The sequence below is a fragment of the Mustela nivalis genome (genome assembly GCF_964662115.1).
Source record: "Mustela nivalis genome assembly, chromosome: 2".
Lineage (NCBI taxonomy): Eukaryota > Metazoa > Chordata > Mammalia > Carnivora > Mustelidae > Mustela > Mustela nivalis.
Genome location: NC_139021.1, coordinates 153,738,804 through 153,758,068, shown reverse-complemented (window position 1 = coordinate 153,758,068; position 19,265 = coordinate 153,738,804). Strand labels below are relative to the sequence as shown.

At 47.5% G+C, this 19,265-nt stretch overlaps 1 long non-coding RNA gene across 1 annotated transcript in view; it reads right to left on the bottom strand.

Moving 5' to 3' along the window:
- Positions 1-3,058: 3,058 nt before the first annotated feature.
- The window catches only part of LOC309860229, a 58,835-nt gene continuing 42,628 nt past the window's right edge, over positions 3,059-19,265 (bottom strand). The window contains exons 3-4 of the long non-coding RNA XR_014309269.1: positions 5,442-5,648; positions 3,059-3,602 (exon numbers count right to left, since the gene is read on the bottom strand). This is a non-coding gene — a long non-coding RNA (uncharacterized lncRNA). The remainder of the gene's footprint in view (positions 3,603-5,441; positions 5,649-19,265) is intronic.

Here is a 19,265-nt window from a genome sequence, read left to right as displayed (position 1 = left end):
TCTATTAAAATATTTGCTCCTTGCTGTTTTCTTCTCTTTTTCATTGTGATAAAATAAACATAAAATTCACCACTTGAACCATTTTAAAGTGTGCAATTCCATGGCATTTAGTACACTCACAGTGTCATGCGGCTATCACCGCTGTCTAATCCAGAATGATTATGAAAGCAACCTCTGAGTTCATCAATAGACAAATGGATAAGGTATACGTGGTTTATGTATGGGAATATTGCACAGCCATAAAAAAGAGTGAGACTGTGCCATTTGTGATCATATGGATGGACTTAGAGGGTGTTATGCCACTAACCTTTTTGTCTCCATGGATTTGCCTATTCTGGACATAGCATATATCTGGAATCATGTAATGTGTGGTCTTTTATGACCAGCTTCTTTAATTGAGCACCAGGTTTCCGAAGTTCATCCATATTCTATCATGTATCAGTACTTCATTCCTTCTAGTGACTGAATAATATTCCATTGTGTGGACAGACCACATTTGGTTTACCCATTCATCGGTTTGTGGATACGTGGGTTATTTCCACATTCCGGCTATTGTGAACACTGCTGTTATGAACATTTGTGTACACATTGTTGTTTGATCATCAGTCTTTGGTTCTTTTTGGTATATACCTAGCAGTAAAAGTTCTGGGGCATACGGTAGTTCTGTTTATTTTATTAAAGCTCTTTTCTTATTATCAAAGGCAAATCTAGGGAAGAGCTGTCTTAGAATAGGCAGTATGAGCTTTGAGACCAGAGAAACCTGCCTGAGTCTCAGCTTTCTGACAGGCAACAAGTTAACCCTATTAACCTTGTTCTGACACAGCTGATGGAAGAGCGAGCCCTCAACAATCACAGCATTTACTAGTAAGCAGTTATGTGTGTAATACTTCATTATGCCCCAGACTCAGAAAAAGAAGAGGAATTTCTTTTCTTTTTTCTTTTTTTAAAATGAGGCTGAGGCTTTACTTATTATGTCCCAGTCTCCAAGCAGAAGTGGTGCAAATGAGGTAATGTTGAGTTAGTTAATAGACTCTTACCAGTTCCCAGCCCCACCTGCTCATCAAATTAGGCCTTAGGTCCCCTCTCTCCCATCACTTATTTTTTCAGAATTCCCAAAGGACTCTGCTCGAGGTCTCCCCCCACCCCCACCCCCCGCCCATGAAGCACCATGCCCTGTCCCCACTACACCACTGCCCTCTGCAGGGACTCTGCGGTGGTCCCCTTGGACCTGCAGGGCTGCCGTTCAGTCTCAGCAGAATGGAAGGGGAGTGGGGGCAACTTGTCCTCTCCCTGCTCAGTGTGACATTTTGTCCCTTGGGCTCTGAACCAACAGCACTTGGGCACAGTCTCAAAAAGTCTCCCTGGCAGAGGGCCATCTCTATGACAAGGGGGACAAAAACAGGGACCACTTCCTCCGTTCTTCCTCCTTCCCCAGGCACTCCTGAGAGTAATAACAATGACAAAGAAACCCTGCACCCTCCTCCCTCAACCGACAGCCAAACTGCCATGCATATCAACTCATGCAAGCAGGCCTTGGGGTGCAGAGCCAGCCCATCCCCTCCCGGGAACACCTCACTCAGTGTGGATGGCAACTTTCCCCAACAGTCTCAAACAGTCCGCAATCTTGTGAACTCGCTGACTTTATCCCATTTCACAGACTGTGGAAAAGTATCACAGTAAGAGATGTTCAATATCAAACAGGCCAAGCCAATGCAGCAAGCCACAAATTTGGCGAATTCCCATCCATCACCCTTGGCCAGGGATTTGGTTATCTTAAGGCACATTGCTGGAATGCCTGGACACCTGCATATAAACTTCCCTCTGCGGCTTCCTTTTTCTAGTTAATTGTTCAAGGATAACCCTGCTGATCCCCTATCTTTGCTGGCTATGGTCTTTTATGACCCCTGATAGGATGCCAGACCACCCCTTGGTATGTAAAAGTTTTAGACAATTTAGGGTCTGTGAAAACAGATGCCAATCTTGGCTCCCAAAAGGCTAGGATGGTAGGAAAAGTCAGGGTCTGGCCTTGTGTTGTTTACCTTGGCCGGCAGGAAGAAAATGAGGTTCTGGAAAGCGTGGATGTAAAGAGCCTGCCATCCTGTCATCCATTATGGATGGAGGATGGGATTTTGAGATTTAGATAAACCTGGACCAAGATGCTCACCTGGTTTTATCCATCTTTTTAAAGGAGCCCCCAGGACTCATAGCAAGCCTCCATTTCTGAGGGATGCATGTGGGTGTCTAATCACAAGTGGGGAAACTGACGCTCAGAAAGGCTAAACAACCTGGCCAAGTTCACAGAGCTCGGCTAAGCCAGGGAAAGACTGCCCCAAACCAAGAAGCTGGAAGGTGGAGCCCTCACTACAGGCCAGGATAGCCAAAGAACTTTTCCTCCAACCCCCAAAGCTGTGATCTCTTCTCGGCCCCAGGCTGTTCCCAGGACTTGTGAGAATTCCAGGGCCTCCTGGACCCGTACAGGAAATAATCACTTCTTCCTTTTCACAAATCTCTAACTGCAATTTAGCATTTCCTTTGATCGGCAATGTTGGTAGAGCCTGGGACTTTGTAACTAAAATCACATTATTTACACTCATAGCCATTCCAAAATTAAGGCAGTTATCTTCTATATCTTATTTACTGTATTAGTAAAGGAGCTCATGCATTTCTAGGTCACAATTTGCTTTTAAAATATACACTGATAATTTTATATCAATATAATTGGTTTCCTTTGTGATCATGTTATATCTAATACACACACACACACACACACACACATATATATAATTTCGTGCATTTTAAAACATTATTTGGCGCATCATTTGCAATAGTCAAAAGGTAGAGGTAGCCCAAGTATCCACTGACAGATGAATAAACACAACGTGGTACATACATACAACAAAATACTATTCAGCCTTGAAAAAGAAGCAATGTTTGACACACACTACATCATGGATGAACCCTGAGGACATTATGCCAAGTAAAAAAACAGTCACAAAAGGACCAATACTGTATGTTTCTGTAAAGTTTTCCGACGAAATAAACACAACACCAGGCAAAGTGGGTGTAAGGCAAGGTTTATTAAAGGTTCTCTCCGGTGAAGTTTCAGGGCCCAGGTGAAGGGAAGCCAAGAAAGTTGCACCGGGAGGAGGTGGGCACCCTCCAGCGAGGTTCTGCAACTCTGGAAAGCAGAGTGGGGGAAGTCGCGCCCAAGGCAGGGAGGAGGGGGCTTTTAAGGGGTCTTGGGGAAAGCTCAGGGGTCTTTTGGCAAGTTTCCCTTATTTGGATATCCCGCCTGCTCATCGGGATCCCATTGGTCCACAGGAGCCTGGGGCGGGGGTCTCAGATTCCTGCTTGGGCCTTTGTTCTCCTGTCCGAGCGCAGGTCTTGTGGCGGGAACTTCCACCATCTTTAGTAGCCCTTCCTGCCAGCCCAACATTCCGACCTTTTGCTTAATATAATGGTGTCAGGGGTGTCTACTCGTTTCTGGCTACTTCCTGCTGACAGGGGGCGTCATCATAGGGGTAGTTGGAAGTGGGCAGGTGAGAGTAGGGCTGGAGGAGGAGTTGATTGACGGATACTCGGGCAAGTTCTTGTAGGTGACCCTGCAAGTACGGGAAAAGACGGGGAGCAACTGAGATTAGAAGGAGGATTATGCATACAGGTCCGGCCAGAGGGAGCAGCCAGGTTACCCAGTTGTAGGGGTCCAGGCCCCAGGAGGACGTGTCTTGCTGCCGTGCTTTGATCCGATCCCTGAGTTCTTTGACCTTGGAAGTAACTATACCTGATTGGTTAACAAAGTAACAACATTCTTCATTTAAGAATAGGCAGGTGCCCCCTTTTTCAGCGGTCAGAAGGTCTAAGGCCCATCGGTTCTATAGAGCTTAGGCTGCCAGGCTGGTGACTTGCATCTGTAGGGCTGTGAGGGAGTCAGCAACCCGTTCCATATCATCATTCAGGGCTTGGGAGAGTCTGTAATTAAGTCTATGGAGGTTCTTATCCCTGCTGTTCCAGTTGCCACCCCTATGGCTACTCCTGCCCCTATTATGAATGGGAGGAAGGCGGCCCTTTCTTCACAGTGTTGGGGGAATAGGATGGACAGCAGCTGGGATTCAGAGTAAATGGTGGTAGAAGGAGATAGTAGGATGAATATACAGCCCAGGGAGTCATTAGTGGTCAGGCAGCGATAGATTCCCTGAGGGCACGAGAGAAATATTCCCGAGGGAGTACAGTACAGGAGGGAGGAGTTAGTGATGTTGGCAGCTGCTGTGGTAAGGGGGGAGGACACATTAATAATAGGTATGTTTTCCCCAATGGGGCCAATATGAACCATACTATTTGTGGTCGTGGAGGAGTGGCCAATCCATAGGGAGGGGTATCCCTACAATGTTAGAATGTGTTGAAAAAGGGAAACAGATCCAGCAGTCACTGTCACCGTTTTTCGACACATTTTGCCATAGGTTGTAACTAGAGTTCAGGAGGGCCACTGTCAGTTGTTCAGTGGTAGGGGATTTTTGGATGCTACCGAGATTAATGCCCTTATAGACCAGGTTGTTGGGGGGTTGGAGTCGTTTAGTCAGGTCCGTGACTGCTGTTTTAATGTGCTCACGGCTAGCCTGGTCCTGGACCCCCCCCATCGGAGAGGCCGACCTGACCCAGATAAGTCCAGCAAACTTTTCCAGACCTGGGGTAGATGTTGCAGGGGGCAACACCTCGTTTGGCTGTCACAAGGTCAGAGACCCAATAGGTTTTCTGGTCATACATACAGGTTGTCGGTTCCTTTCCCCGGGAGCAGGTTGCAGGCATATAAGTAAAGGCTGAAAAATAGCGAGAAGTACCTGAACCCCTCATGCAGCTAGACTCACATGATTCCGCCTGGCTTGTCTGGATTAGAAGGAATATGAGAAGGGGCCCTAACCAAGCGGAGTTTGGTGGGGGCTGCCATCTGGGAAGTCCAATTAGTCTCTGTGGGTGCCCGTTTGAGATTGTTGATATGTACCCATGCAGAGTGCCCCAACAGTTTCGCAGCAGTTGGGGTGGTAAGGACGACTGTATAAGGCCCAGTCCACCGAGTTTGTAAGGAGTCTGGCCGCAAGCTTTTGAGGAGGACCTGGTCCCCAGGGGATAGATCTCGTATACCCCCTTCGGAAGCATGGTCGCTAGGGGCTAGGATGACAGGTCGGCGTGAGCCCTTAAGAGAGCTCGGAGGAGAGTAAGGTAAGGTAGATAGGATAAAAGAGGTGGCGAAATGGCCGGAAGGCTATGATTTATAAGAAAGGGCCGGCCGTACAGTAATTCGAATGGGCTTAAGCCCGAAGGCCCGCGGGGCGTAGCCCGGAGTCTGATGAGAGCCAGGGGCAGAAGTGTGGGCCAGAAAAGACAGGTCTCTAGGGTAAGTTTGGTGAGTTGGGCTTTGAGCAGCCCGTTGGCCTTCTCTACCTTACCTGATGACTGTGGGTGGTATGGGATGTGAAGTTTCCAGGTTATGTTGAGGCTCTCCGCTACCTGTTGGGTTACACTGGAGATGAAGGCAGGTTCATTGTCTGACTGGAGGGTCCGGGGCAATCCAAACCTCGGGATGATGTGCTCGATGAGTATTGTAGCTACTATGTCTGCTGTTTCCCGAGCCGTGGGGTATGCCTTGATCCAACCTGTGAACATATCAACCAAGGTTAATAGGTAGCGAAAGGTTTTATGGTGAGGCATGTGAGGCATGTGAGTGAAGTCCAGTTGCCAGTCTTCCTGGCTCATGGCCTCGGAGCTGATGGTTAGGCCCTGGCCTGCGGATTCCTCCTTGTGAATTCACAGCGGAACAGGTCTTGCAAGCCCTGTGGACAACTTCAATTACTTTAGATAAGGAAGCATGATAGAACAATGGCTGAAGAAATTGGTGGAGAGCCTTTGGGCCAATATGGAGGGATCGGTGGATGTCAGTAATTAGGGTGTGCGCCAGATTGCCTGGCAGGGCAATCCTGTCCTGAATGTAGATCCCTTATCTCCAATTTTTCCTCCCTGGGCCTGGAGGGCTTGTGTTTCCTCTGTAGAGTAGGAAGGCTGGTGAGGGGTGTTAAGAAAGAGGATAGGAGACGCAGGGGTATTTAGGGCCGTTTGTCTGGCCACTGAGTCTGCCCTGTTGTTGCCTAGGGAGACCAGATCCCTGGTTGTTTGGTGGCCTCGACAGTGGACAATTGCTACCTCAGTGGGCAGACTAAGGGCCTCAAGCAACTTGGCAATGAGGGGCCCATTAACTATAGGGGTGCCCTTGGTAGTTAGGAACTCCCGTTCTTGCCAAAGAGCAGAGTGTGTGTGAGTTATGAGGTAGGCATATTTAGAGTCAGTGTAAATGGTGACTCGTTGTCCCTTCGACAGGTGTAATGCCCTGGTGAGACCTACGAGTTCAGCCTTCTGGGACGTGGTTCCGATTGGGAGGGGAGCTGTCTCTAATACCGCATCCATAGTGACCACAGCATAAGCAGCGTGCCTCTGGCCATCTGAGGCCAGGAGGGAGCTGCCATCTACAAAGAACACGCGGTCAGGGTTGGATAGTGGTTGATCAGAGAGACCGGGATGGGGAGGAGTGAGGTCTTCTATAAGTTGTAGGCAGGAGTGAACAGGTTCCGGGGTGGGTGAGGGTATAGGCAGTAAAGTCACGGGGTTTAAGCAGGGGGCGGTAGAGAGAGAGATATGAGAGTTTTCTAGGAACAGCAGATGGAATAGCTGGAGACAAGAAGGAGTCAGATGGGCCAGAGATTGGTGGCTAAGGAGGTCTGTGAGTCGGTGGGGAGAGTAGACCGTGATAGGCTGCCCTAAGGTAAGTTTAAGGGCTTCCTTTGTAAGAGAAGCGGCTGCCGCTAGGGCCCTGAGGCAAGGTTGCCATCCCTGGGCGGTGGCATCCAGTTGCTTGGATAGGTAGGCTATAGCCCTATGCATAGGCCCCACCTGTTGTGTTAGGAGGCCGGTGGCCCAGCCGGAGCGCTCATTGGTGTAGAGATGGAACGGTTTAGAGAGATCAGGTAGGGCTAAAACTGGCCCGGTGGTAAGGCGGCCTCTCAGCTTAAGGAATGACTGGCGGATTGCAGTGGGATCAGTCAGGGGACCCTGGGGGGTCTCTTTAGCTGCCTGGTACAGAGGACGGGCCAGGATAGAGAAATTTGGAATCCAATGTCTAAAGAACCCGACCAACCCAAGAAAAGATAGTATTTCATCTGCCGTTTGGGGAGGTTGGAGTTCTTGGAGGAGTCTTATGTGGTCCCCAGTAAGGGACTTAGAAGTGGGAGTCAGAAGTATGCCCAGATAGGTGACCGAAGGGGCACACAATTGGGCCTTAGAGGGGGTGACTCGATATTCCTTGGCCCCCAGGAAATTAAGTAGGGTGGAAGTGTCGTCTTGGGAGACCGAGAGGGAGGGGCTATAGAGGAAGAGGTCATCCACATATTGTAGTAGAGTGCTGGCCTTAAGGGCACACTGCTGTAAATCTGTAGTCGAGGCCTGGCCGAAAATGTGGGGGCTATCCCTGAACCCCTGGGGTAGGACAGTCCAAGTTAGTTGTCCAGAAACGTGTGTGTCGGGATCCTCCCAGGTGAAGGCAAAGAGAAAATAAGAATCAGGGTGCAGGGGGATAGTGAAAAAGGCGTCTTTTAGGCCCAGTACAGTAAAGTGGGAGGTATTTGGGGGAACGCAAGACAATAGTGTGTAGGGGTTAGGAACAACTGGGTGGAGGAGGACCACGGCCTCGTTAATAAGCCTAAGGTCTTGTACCAGTCGATAAGCCCCTGAGGGCTTTCGTACTGGGAGGATAGGGGTGTTACAGGGAGAACTGATGGGGATCAGGAGTCCCTAACGTTTAAGCCGTTCTATGATGGGTTTCAGGCCCCGGTGGTGGGCTAAGGAAATAGGAAACTGAGCCCGAGAGGGAAATTTAGAGTTATCCTTAAGCTGTACTTTAACCGGGGTAAGGTGGGAAGTGATGATGGGCTCTGAGATGTCCCATACCTGAGGGTCTACAGTAGGTAGGTCATCTGGAGCGGGGATCGAGGGAGTGGAGAAGTGTAGGATGAGACGGGTGGAGGTGGAGGGAGGAGAAGAAGGAGAGAGACGATAGTTGCCCTCAGTTTCTGGAGAATGTCCCTACCCAGTAGAGGGACCGGGCAGGAAGAAATGACTAGGAACAAGTGGGAGAAGGGGAACCCATCCAGGCTACAGGTAAGGGGAAGGGTCATCCTAGGATTGGAGGAGGTCCCATTGATCCCCATAACAGTAATTGGTGAGGTTCGAGTAAGTCCCGAGTAGGAAGGCAGAACAGAGTAGGTAGCCCCTGTGTCCAGCAAAAAAGAGATGGACTTACCCTCTACCTGGAGCGTAACCCTGGGCTCGGCCTGGGTGAGAGGGGTGGCCGAGTCTGGGCTTCATCAGTCGTCCTCCAATCCAAGCAGTTAAAAGGCCGGACTTACTGTCTCGGGGGGGTCCCCCACGTTGAGGCACAGAAGATACCCCGAGGTTAGGGCAGTCGGATTTCCAATGGCCCATCAAATGGCATTGAGGGCAAGGCCGAGTTGATGGCTTTGGATTGGGGCACTGGCGAGCCCAATGTCCCTCGGCCCCGCATTTGAAACAGGCCCTCGGGGGGGTGCGGTTGGTTGCCCCTCTCTGCTGGCTCCCGGAGCCAGCCGGCCGCAGGGCTGCTGCCAAGGTTTGGGTCTGCAACTGAACCTTTTGCTGGAGTCTGGTTTGTCGTTTAAGCTCAGCCGCCTCCTCACGGGAATTAAAAACCTTAAATGCCATTTTCACCAAGTGAGAAATGGGGGTCTGAGGGCCCTCCTCAGCCTTCTTTAACTTTCTCCATATATCCGGCACTGATTGAGAGATAAAATGAGTAGCCAGTACCGTGGCCCCCACAGGAGAGGCAGGGTCCAAGGCCTTACTGGGTTAAGGCCTCGGTCAATCGGTTAAGAAACATAGCAGGGTTTTCGTCAGGGGCCTGGACAATCTCCCTAATCTTGTCGTAATTAATGGCCTTATTAGAGGCTGCCCGCATGCCGGCTATGAGACATTGGACCATGCGGTCGCAGCGCCGGCGGCCATCTTGGCCATCCTGATAATCCCAACCTGGTTCTACAGCTGGGACCGCCTGGGCTCCAACTGGCATGGCAGCATCAGTGAGATGGACCTGATCTGCGTGCTCCCGGGCAGCAGCCTGGATGTGTTCCCTCTCCTCTGTGGTGAGGGTGGTGGTCTGGACCACATGTACATCATGCCAGGTGAGGTCATAGGCTTGGGCTAGATATTGGAATTCTTTAATATAGTTATCAGGACTGACCGAAAAGGAGCCCAAACGTTTCTCAATTTGGGAAAGGTACTGTAGAGAGAAGGGCGCATGGACTCAAACAACTCCCTCAGCTCCAGCAGCCTCCCTTAGGGGGCAGACTAACTCAGGGGAGGGTTTCCTAGCCCTAGTGCGGGTGGAGATGGGAGGGGAGGCTGGAGGGGACGTAAGGGAAGGTTCCGGGCGGGCCGCATCAGGAGCAGACTCAGGTTTTGGGGGTTGAGGGGATGAGACGGGAGTCGAGGTAGAAGGGGTGGAAGAGGTGGAAGGGACCAAAAGGGGGTGGTTGGAGCAGGGGGGTTAGGGGACGTAGGGAGAGAGGGGCCTTAGGGTGGGGGATCGCGGTAAGGAGGAGGAGGAAGAGGAGCCGGGGCCCCTCTTGTCGGTGGGTGGGTGAAGCTCTCCGGAGGTTCAGAGAGGGGAGAATCAGAGAGGAGAGACGGGGAGGAGAGGTCCAGGTCTTTGGGAGCAGTGGGTGGCAGGGTAGGGGGAGGGGAGCGGGCCAAGAGGACCTGAGAGGTGGAGCAGTGAGAGCAGAGGGAGGGGCGAGAGCGCAGGGTCCAGAAAGCCTGGACATAAGGGACCTCGACCCATTTGCCCTGGCGTTTGCAGAAATTGCCTAGGTCCATGAGAATCTGATAGTCAAATGTGCCTTCCGGAGGCCACTGGGATCGATTGTCTAATTGGTTTTGCAGCCAAGCGACGGTACAATAATGTATGAGACATCGCCTACGCAAGTCCTGGTCCAGTTCCAGGGTCTTAAGATTGGCCAGCAGGCACCCTAGGGGTGTTTTAGAGTCGAATTTGGATTGGGAGGTCCCCATGATTCGTTGCCAGGCAACCCGAGGGCTGGAGGAAGGCGTCCCCTCATCCACCACTGGGTTGAGGAAAAACTGTGTAGACTGCGGTAGAGGTTGGGACGTCTCCCAGCCTCTTGGAGTCACGGAGGTCACCTGGTGACCGGCGGGGTCACCCTGACGTGGCCGCGATTAGGGCAGGGCTTTCCGGAAGGGGGCGCAGAATCAGGGAAACTCACCACGGCTTGGTCCGGCTAGGGAAAGGAGAGAGTCTCCCCACTGGGGTGGGGGCTCAAACTCCTTCCCGGGTTTCGGCACCAAATGTAAAGTTTTCCGACGAAATAAACACAACACCACGCAAAGTGGTGTAAGGCAAGGTTTATTAAAGTTTCTCTCCGGTGAAGTTTCAGGGCCCAGGTGAAGGGGAGCCAAGAAAGTTGCACCGGGAGGAGGTGGGCACCCTCCGGCGAGGTTCCACAACTCTGGAAAGCAGAGTGGGGGAAGTCGCGCCCAAGGCAGGGAGGAGGGGGCTTTTAAGGGGTCTTGGGGAAAGCTCAGGGGTCTTTTGGCAAGTTTTCCTTATTTGGATATCCCGCCTGCTCATCGGGATCCCATTGGTCCACAGGAGCCCGGGGCGGGGGTCTCAGATTCCTGCTTGGGCCTTTGTTCTCCTGTCCGAGCGCAGGTCTTATGGCGGGAACTTTCGCCATCTTGGTCCTTTGTTCTCCTGTCCGAGCGCAGGTCTTGTGGCGGGAACTTCCACCATCTTTAGTAGCCCTTCCTGCCAGCCCAACAGTTTCCATTTATATGAGGTACCTAGAGTAGACAAATTCATAGAGATAGAAAGTAGAATGGTGGTTATCAGGGGCTAGGAAAGGAGGGATTGGGGAATTAGTGTTTAATATATAAAGAGTTTCAGTTTTGCAAGATAAAAAGAGTTCTGTGGATAGCTGCACAGCAGTGTGAACATACATGACGCCACTGTACTGTGCCCTTATAAATGGTTAAGGTGATAAACTTTATCTTATGTGTATTTGCCCTAATTAAAAATTTTTTAAATCATTGACAAAGTAATCCACAGACTTTACCAGACTGCCAAAGGAGCTTGTGGCACATGAAAAGGTTAAGAATGCTGCTCTTTAACAAATAATGAAAATAACACATACCTCAGACAAGAGGGTCTGTGTCCCATCTCCCATACTCTACCCATATAACTTCTGTGCTCCCCTGCTGCTTGTAAAATGGAAGGAGTTCAGGAGCCTAAGGACCTATTCCTATCACTTAGTAAGTGGGTAATGGTGAGCAAGTCACATAACCTCTCTCAGCTTCCTTTGTTTCAAAATGGAAAAGATCATCTCTGTCTCTCCTCCTTCCTGGAGCTGTGGGGAGGATCAGGGGAGGTAGTGGCATCTGTGACTGTCCTCAGTGTCTACCTTGTCCTTGACCTTCCTCACCGATACCCACTCCCCACTATGAACTGCTTCCCTCTCCCCTCAGTCTGCAGAACCTTCCTACATCCTGCCCCTCCACAAAGTCATCTTTTTTAAAAAAGTTATTTATTTGAGAGCGAGAGAGAGCATGTGAGTGAGCATGGGGGTGAGCTAGGGGCAGAGGGAGAGAGAGAAGCAGGCTCCCCACTGAGCAGAGAATCCTACAATGCAGGGCTAGATCCTAGAACCCTGGGACCATGATCTAAGCCAAAGGCAGACGCTTAACCAACTGAGCCACCCAGACGCCCCCACAAAGTCCTCTTCAATCATTCCGGCTGGAGCAATGGCTCCACATCCACCTTCAGTTAGTGGGTGATCTTTCACAGATAAATGCATTCCTCTCCTTGACCAGCAATCAAGAGCAATGTCTTTGGCATTAGAGTCTGGGTGTGACTTGGCTTTGGCACTGACCCACAGCTGTCTGTCCTGGATGGTGAACAAGCTACTTGGCCTCCGTGAGGAGGTTTATAAAGTATGAAATAGGCTGATAAGTCACTTCATTACAACTATTATACCAATCCAGTGAGATAATAAACATAAAATGCCTGGTACAGAACAGATATTAAGTAATATTATTCTTACTATTCTTGGACAATAAATACCTTTGGGGCATAGATTAAAAAAAAATGTGTTCCCCTACAGAACCTTAGACATGGTAATAATGATTGATCAGCTGACAGGCTTGTGATAAATACTGGATACACAGATGAGGACAGAGAAACATCGTTTACAAATTATTTGTCCAATATCACTCCTGGACTTCACATTATGTGAGGTGAGCTAAGCGATATTAGAATTCCCCTCTTAGAGGGTGAGAAACTCTAAGAGGTAAGTAGTATATTATCATTATTCTCATTATCCCAAGAACACTGAGCAACAGAACACAGCTAATGAGTGGTAGAACCCCAGGGAGCCAGTCTCCAGAGCCCAATTCCTAACCTCTCCACTACACTGATTCCTAAATGGACATAAAAATGCAGCTACAGTAAATCCTTCAGAGTTAGACGAGTCATCAAAGCAACAAGAAAGAGAAAGCATAAAGCCCAATCTCTACCTCACACATTCTAGCCCTATGTGTATGATCTTGGGCAAGCCACAGAATCCTCAGCCTCTGGGTCCCCACTTATAACTAGAATGCTGCTTACCCTTCAGGGTTACTGTTAGGGGCCAATGCGGTACAGATGCAAAACACCTGGTGCACAGTAGGTACCTAATAAATAACAGTCCCCTCAGTCCTCCGTTGGAGCCCCACCAGCTTTGGCAATCTCAGGAAAGAACTCTGTTTCAGAGTAAAGATCACAGGTTCCTATCTGGCGGAACAGCCCCCATCAGCAGCAGGAAGCTGGAGGCAGAAAAGGGAGAAGAGCAAGTGTCTGCTGGCCTTGGTCCAGCGGCTCTTTTGAGACACTATGGAACTGAACAGAAGAAAGACTAGACCCAATGGATGGCTAATTCCTGGGCTCCTGACACCCTGTTTGGGATTTCCAGTCATGCGTGTTCACGTGTCCAGAGCAGAGGATGAGAAGGTGAAGTACTGACAGCCATGTGTGCTCCTGGCCTGGTGACGGGAGCAGAGGAGGAGGAGGGTGAGGGGGCAAGAGCGGGCACTGGGAAACTGGAGCAGAGTTCAGTCTCATTCTGTAGGCTCAGTGGAATTTGGGCAGCCTCCTGACTTCTCCAGACAAACAGCCTGGTTCGTTCTATAGGCTCCCCTCTCTACGCTGTGCCTACTGAACTACTACCCCAGCCAGGCAAGTCCAGTTCTTCTGTTACCCAACCATGTTCAGCCCAGCCTTCTACAGCCAAGGATATCTGCTCCCTGTCAGTGAAAAGCTCAGCCTGAAATTTCCCTTTCTCCCTTCTTCTTCTTCTTCTTCTTTTTTATGACGATAAAGAATTATGACTGACTTCAAGAGGTGGAAGCATTCTTCATGGATGGCCTCAGTCAAAAACCCCTTAAACATAGCCTGCTGCAGACCATTTTTGGAGCCAACTTTTTAGCATATGATGCACTATGCCATGGAGCAGATAGGGGAGGAAAACAGTACGGCTGGATTCCAGAAAGAGAGGATAGAAATGTAGAGTAGACCCATGACTGCAGGTCTTCTGAGGAACGTGCTGGGAACAATTAACCTTCAAGCCGGTTTCCTCTCCAAGTGTGGTCACAAGCCCCTTACACCCAAATCAGCGGGAGCGCTAGTTAACATGCTACTCAGAAATACTGAATCAAATTCCCTGGGGGGCTGGACCCCTTAAGGTTCATTGTCAAAGCAGCCCTACCCCAGCTCTGATGAGCTCTAATGTTTGAGAACCACTGTTTTAGACCTCAGCCACTTCAGCCTAGGATTGGCCTTCTACCTTTCAAAAAAGGGTCATTTCCACGCATTAGGTGCCTGCCGTTTCCACCCCATATTGTGTCTCCTCCATGATCCCAACCACTTACCCACTGGTTTTCGCTCCTATCTCCTCATGTCTCCTATGGTGAGCACATAAGCCTCAAACCAAACTCAGTATTTTAAGAATAAGACCCAGAAATAAGAATTCCAAGGAGAGGGGGAAAAAAAAATACCAACACTCTGTAATCATACTTTCTCGTAAGGGGGAATATAAAAATGGATATAAAAGGGCCCTTTCATCTTGACTCTCTATAAATGTTTAAAATAGGGTTGGTGATAATTAATGTTTCTATAAGTATATGCTTAAGAAGTCGTTACAATCAGCCTTTGTCTGCTTGGAGCTTGCAGCCTGGACCCACTGCATTTCAGAAGGGAATGCTTGAGGGTCATTTCACATTGCCTCACTCCTGGCAATCCAAGAGCTGCTATAATTCTGCCAAAGAACATAGAGGGTTTCCCAGTCAAGTTCCATCCTGATTTTGATTATTGTTTATCTCCAGTCCCTGTCTGAATAGTCGTAGTAAAATAGAGGAAGTTTTACTCCTGAATCCGAGGTCAGCTGGTAATGAACCATGGTTTCAATTGCATGAACAGCTGCTTCTTTTATAAGCAAGGAGGGTTCACTTACAGTTCAGGGTAACACAGAAATAATTTAAAGAACAAGGACGCTTCTATTCATTTCTTGATTTTTTTAAATGTTTTTGAAACATTTTGACATTTGAGTGGCTGTAGAATGTGGATTATTGACTAGACTCAACAAGGGGAAAAAAGAAGCCAATAAAGTTTAAAAAAATAAGTTATACAATATTTCTTGACCCACCCCACCCCCTAATCATTATATAAAAACTAATTTCTGTAAATTAAGTTCAAATAATTGACCACACATTTTTAAAAAAGGTACAAGTGTGACACTTTTTTAAATGTTTTATACCACCTACCTTCAAAAAGTTCCAAAAAATATAAAGCAAACCTTCCTCCTGTCTCCCCAAAACACTATAATGTGAATTTTTAAAATTCAAAAATAAGAGCTAAGATGGAACATTTTAAGATTTATATTTTCATGTTGCAAACATGTCTGGCATTTAGCCAAGAACAGGATGGCATTTACCATTGTGTTCTGAATCTGCGAGGACTGGGCAGATCACACAGCCCAGTCTGCCACTTGCAGAAGGAACAGCGGCCACAATACTGACAGCTAGACACAAGCCTAGGAACTGAATAGGCATGACTAGTGTCAGGGAACAGCCTCTTCCACTATGCTCAGTTTTGCTCATCATTACTGATCCCTCCAAGCTGGCATTATCTCTCCAAATCAAAAATGTATGGACCCTTGGAGTTGGAAATTCCACTTGTAGAAACTCATCCAACCACTAGACTTGCCCAGATGCAGAGCAGCGTTATATACAAAGTTTTGCAATCCAGCTCTATTGGAACAAAGTCCCTGCTGTCATAGAGCTTGGTTTTTAATGAGGGAGATGAACGACGGACAACAAAACAAATGCATATATATTGTGCCAGGTTGTGCTAGGAAGTAAAGTAATGGAGGGTCGGGGATACAGGATAATGGAGGGGTACCATTCTAGATGAGGTGGACCTTTTGTTTCATAGGCCTGAACGCAGCAAAGGACCCAGCTGCAAGGCTAACCAGGGCTAGTGCAAAGTCAGAACGTGCATGTTTCCCCAGTAGGACTGAACACCTCCCAGCCAGTCATACAACAAAGGCCACTCTGTATGCAGGTTTCGAAAATTCTGCAAGTTTTTCTCTGAAACTGTGCGAGCAGTGTGAAGAGCATGTGGGCCCTTCTGGAGATGTATCCATGTATCATGTTTGTAAACACACCTATTTTCTGGAAGGACACAGAAGAAACAGATGATAGTGGCTGCCTCCAAACTTACTTGGCTCCAAACAAAGCCAAGTAAGACCTAGTTTTACTGAAGCCTTTCTGTACATTTTAGATTAAAAATTTATTATGGGGCGCCTGGGTGGCTCAGTGGGTTAAGCCACTGCCTTCGGCTCAGGTCATGATCTCAGGGTCCTGGGATCGAGTCCCGCATCGGGCTCTCTGCTCAGCAGGGAGCCTGCTTCCTCCTCTCTCTATCTCTGCCTGCCTCTCTGCCTACTCGTGATCTATGTCTGTCAAATAAATAAATAAAATCTTTAAAAAAAAAATTTATTATGGATTGTTTGACATCTAAAGAATAATATATGCAAAGTATATGCAGGCGGTGTAGTATAGTTGCAGACAAATACCCCCAGAGAACGGACCTTGCCACTAGAACATTTTCAGCACCATTAAGGCTGCCTGTGGGCTCTTTCTCTACCCCATTCTTATGTACATTTTCTCTTTCCTCACAAGTAACACCTTCCTGAATTTCATGCCTATTATTCTCTTACTACTTTTTTTTTTTTAAAGATTTTATTTATTTATTTGACAGAGAGAAATCACAAGTAGATGGAGAGGCAGGCAGAGAGAGAGGGAAGCAGGCTCCCTGCCGAGCAGAGAGCCCGACGTGGGACTCAATCCCAGGACCCTGGGACCATGACCTGAGCCGAAGGCAGCAGCTTAACCCACTGAGCCACCCAGGCGCCCTCTCTTACTACTTTTTATAACTTTACTGAGCTATAACTCACACACCATATGATTCACCCATTTAAAGTGTACAATTTGATGGTTTTTGTATATTCCTAGACTTGATTTTAAAACATTTTCATCACTCCCCAAAAAAGCCCTACACCCATTAACAGTCACTCCTCATTCCCTCCAAAAGCCCCCAGCCCAGCCCTTAGGCAACCAGCAATCTACTTCCCCGCTCTCTGGATTTATTCATTAATTTCAAACAAATGGCATCTCTGCAACTGGCTTCCTCTACTTGGCATAAAGTTTTCAAAATTCATCCATGTTGCTGCATGTATCAATATTTTGCTTCCTTTTATTACCATAATATTCCATTGTATGGATGTGCCATATTTTTTACCTATCAGCTGAAAGGATATACCATATTTATCACTTACCAAAGCTGAAAGACTGTTGGGCTGTTTCTCTCTTTTGGTCATTATGAACAATGCTGTCTCTTACACTATCTTTTAAGAATAATTTTACCATACAGATACAGCTTTAAGCAATATATTGTTTCATTTGGCTTGATTTGGGGTTTATGAAAACTTCATCATGCTTTGTGCCATCTTCTATAACTTACTCTTTTCATATCAACATTAAGGCTCTAAGGTTTTCCATATTGTTGCATATATCTGGTTTTTTACTTCCATCACTATATATTATTCCATTTTATGAAAATACTATATTTATCCATTCTCCTGTTGGTGGACATGGTCATTTCCACTTTGATGCTCTCACAATGTTCCTTCCCGGAACGTTCTTGTGTACATCTCCTGATGCATAACAATTCCTCTGGGCTAAATCCTTCAAGGTGGAGGGCTAGGCCAACGAGTACAGAAATGATCAACTTTCCCAAGAGCATCTGTACTTTTCCTGATCACCAGCAATATGCAAACATTTCTACTGATTCACATGCTTACTTGGCATTAACACTTTTATATTTTGTACAATGTGCTTATGATGCCTTTTCCAAAAGATAAGGCAAATTTTGGGGGGGGTACCTGGCTGGCTTGGTCAATAGAGCATGCAACTCTTGATCTTGGGGTTGTAAGTCTGACCCCCACATTTCATATGGAGATTACTTAAAAATAAATTCTCTTTTAAAAAAATAAGGCAATTTTTAAAAATTCCATCACATTCAGAAGTCAAGTCTGCTGTCCAAGAATCTAGCCACTGACCCCTGCTCTGTTCTTTGGAGCTATACAGAGCAAATCTAAATCCTACTGTCCGAAGTGCCAGCCTTCCACACATTTGAAGATAATTACCTTCTTTGTCTAACCCAGTAGTCTCTAAGGTGTCTAGATAAGTCAAGGGGAGAAAACAGAAGTTAGCATTGGATGTACCCTTCCTTGACTAGATGTAGAGCAGAATTCCCTAGTTTCTTACGAGGCTGATGGGATCTTTGTCTAAAAAGGAGCCCTGTGAGGGGCACATAGCTCAGCTGGTTAAGCATCTGCCTTCAGCTCAGGTCATGATCCCAGGATCCTGGGATCAAGTCCCATGTTGGGCTCCCTGCTCAACGGAGAGTCTGTTTCTCTCTCTCCCTCTACCCCTCACCCCTGCTTGTACTCTCTCTCTCTCTCTCAAATAAATAAAATCTTTAGAAAAATAAAAAGAAGCTCAGTGGGCAATGAAACAGGAGTGCTGGGCTAACAGCAGTGTGGGCATTTTCTTGGCTGCAGGACTTCTCAGAACGAGTTTGCATTATAAATTTCTCAGAGGGGTCCTAGAATCTAACTGAGCATCTTCTGAGAAACTCTTAGGCTGAGCTAGTCTTAAGAACAAAGTGAGGACTTGGTCTATGGTTCCCTTGACTTCTTTTTATTCACTTTGTTTCCTTTAGGCTTATGTCTTCCTCTCCCCCATCCCCAACTTTCCCACCAAAAACATATCTCATAAGAAAAAAATTTATATCAGAGATTCAGAACTCTAGTGTGAACTTCTAGTCAAGTCCTCTCTTCCCCAGGGGTTTCCGCCCTCAACTCCAGCACAGAAGCTCTGAGCTTGGATTAAAGTGAATTCCAAAAAAGAGGTAACTTCAAAGGAAGTAGTGAAAGCGATTTCCTTCTGCCCTAACTTCTGCTCATTGCTATGGTCAGAAATTGCAGTTCCAAATGGCAAAAGCCAAGTGACATAGTGCATGGTAATGTGTTTTATCAATGGTCATGGACAAATATTCTGATGACAAGGACTGTATAATAACAGTGAACATTTCTAGTTTACAGATAACATAATATTAGCTCTCTAACAACCCTGAGAATTAGATATTATCTGCATATTACAGATGAGGAAAATGAATGTCTGTTCCAGAATGTTCTGTCTGACCCCAAAGTCTGTACACTCAACTTCTTGTTCACCCACCTGTACAGCCAGCACTGGCCTTGTCAGTTACTGGCCTTACAAAACCTGCCATCTGTGATTCCACCTGATCAAAACACAACAGGCTTTCAATGGCTTTCTTGGCTTTCCTCAAATACTCAGTGTTCCATCTCCTTATAAACGCTCAATGTTCCATCTCCTTATAAACTTATAAAAGATGTAATTCTCAGCTAACCTCTCTCTGAAAAGAACACCCTGGGCTTAATTTGGGGCCTCTTCAATTTTTCTATGGCCCCAGCCCTCTTCTCTAGAAGGATTAAACCAAA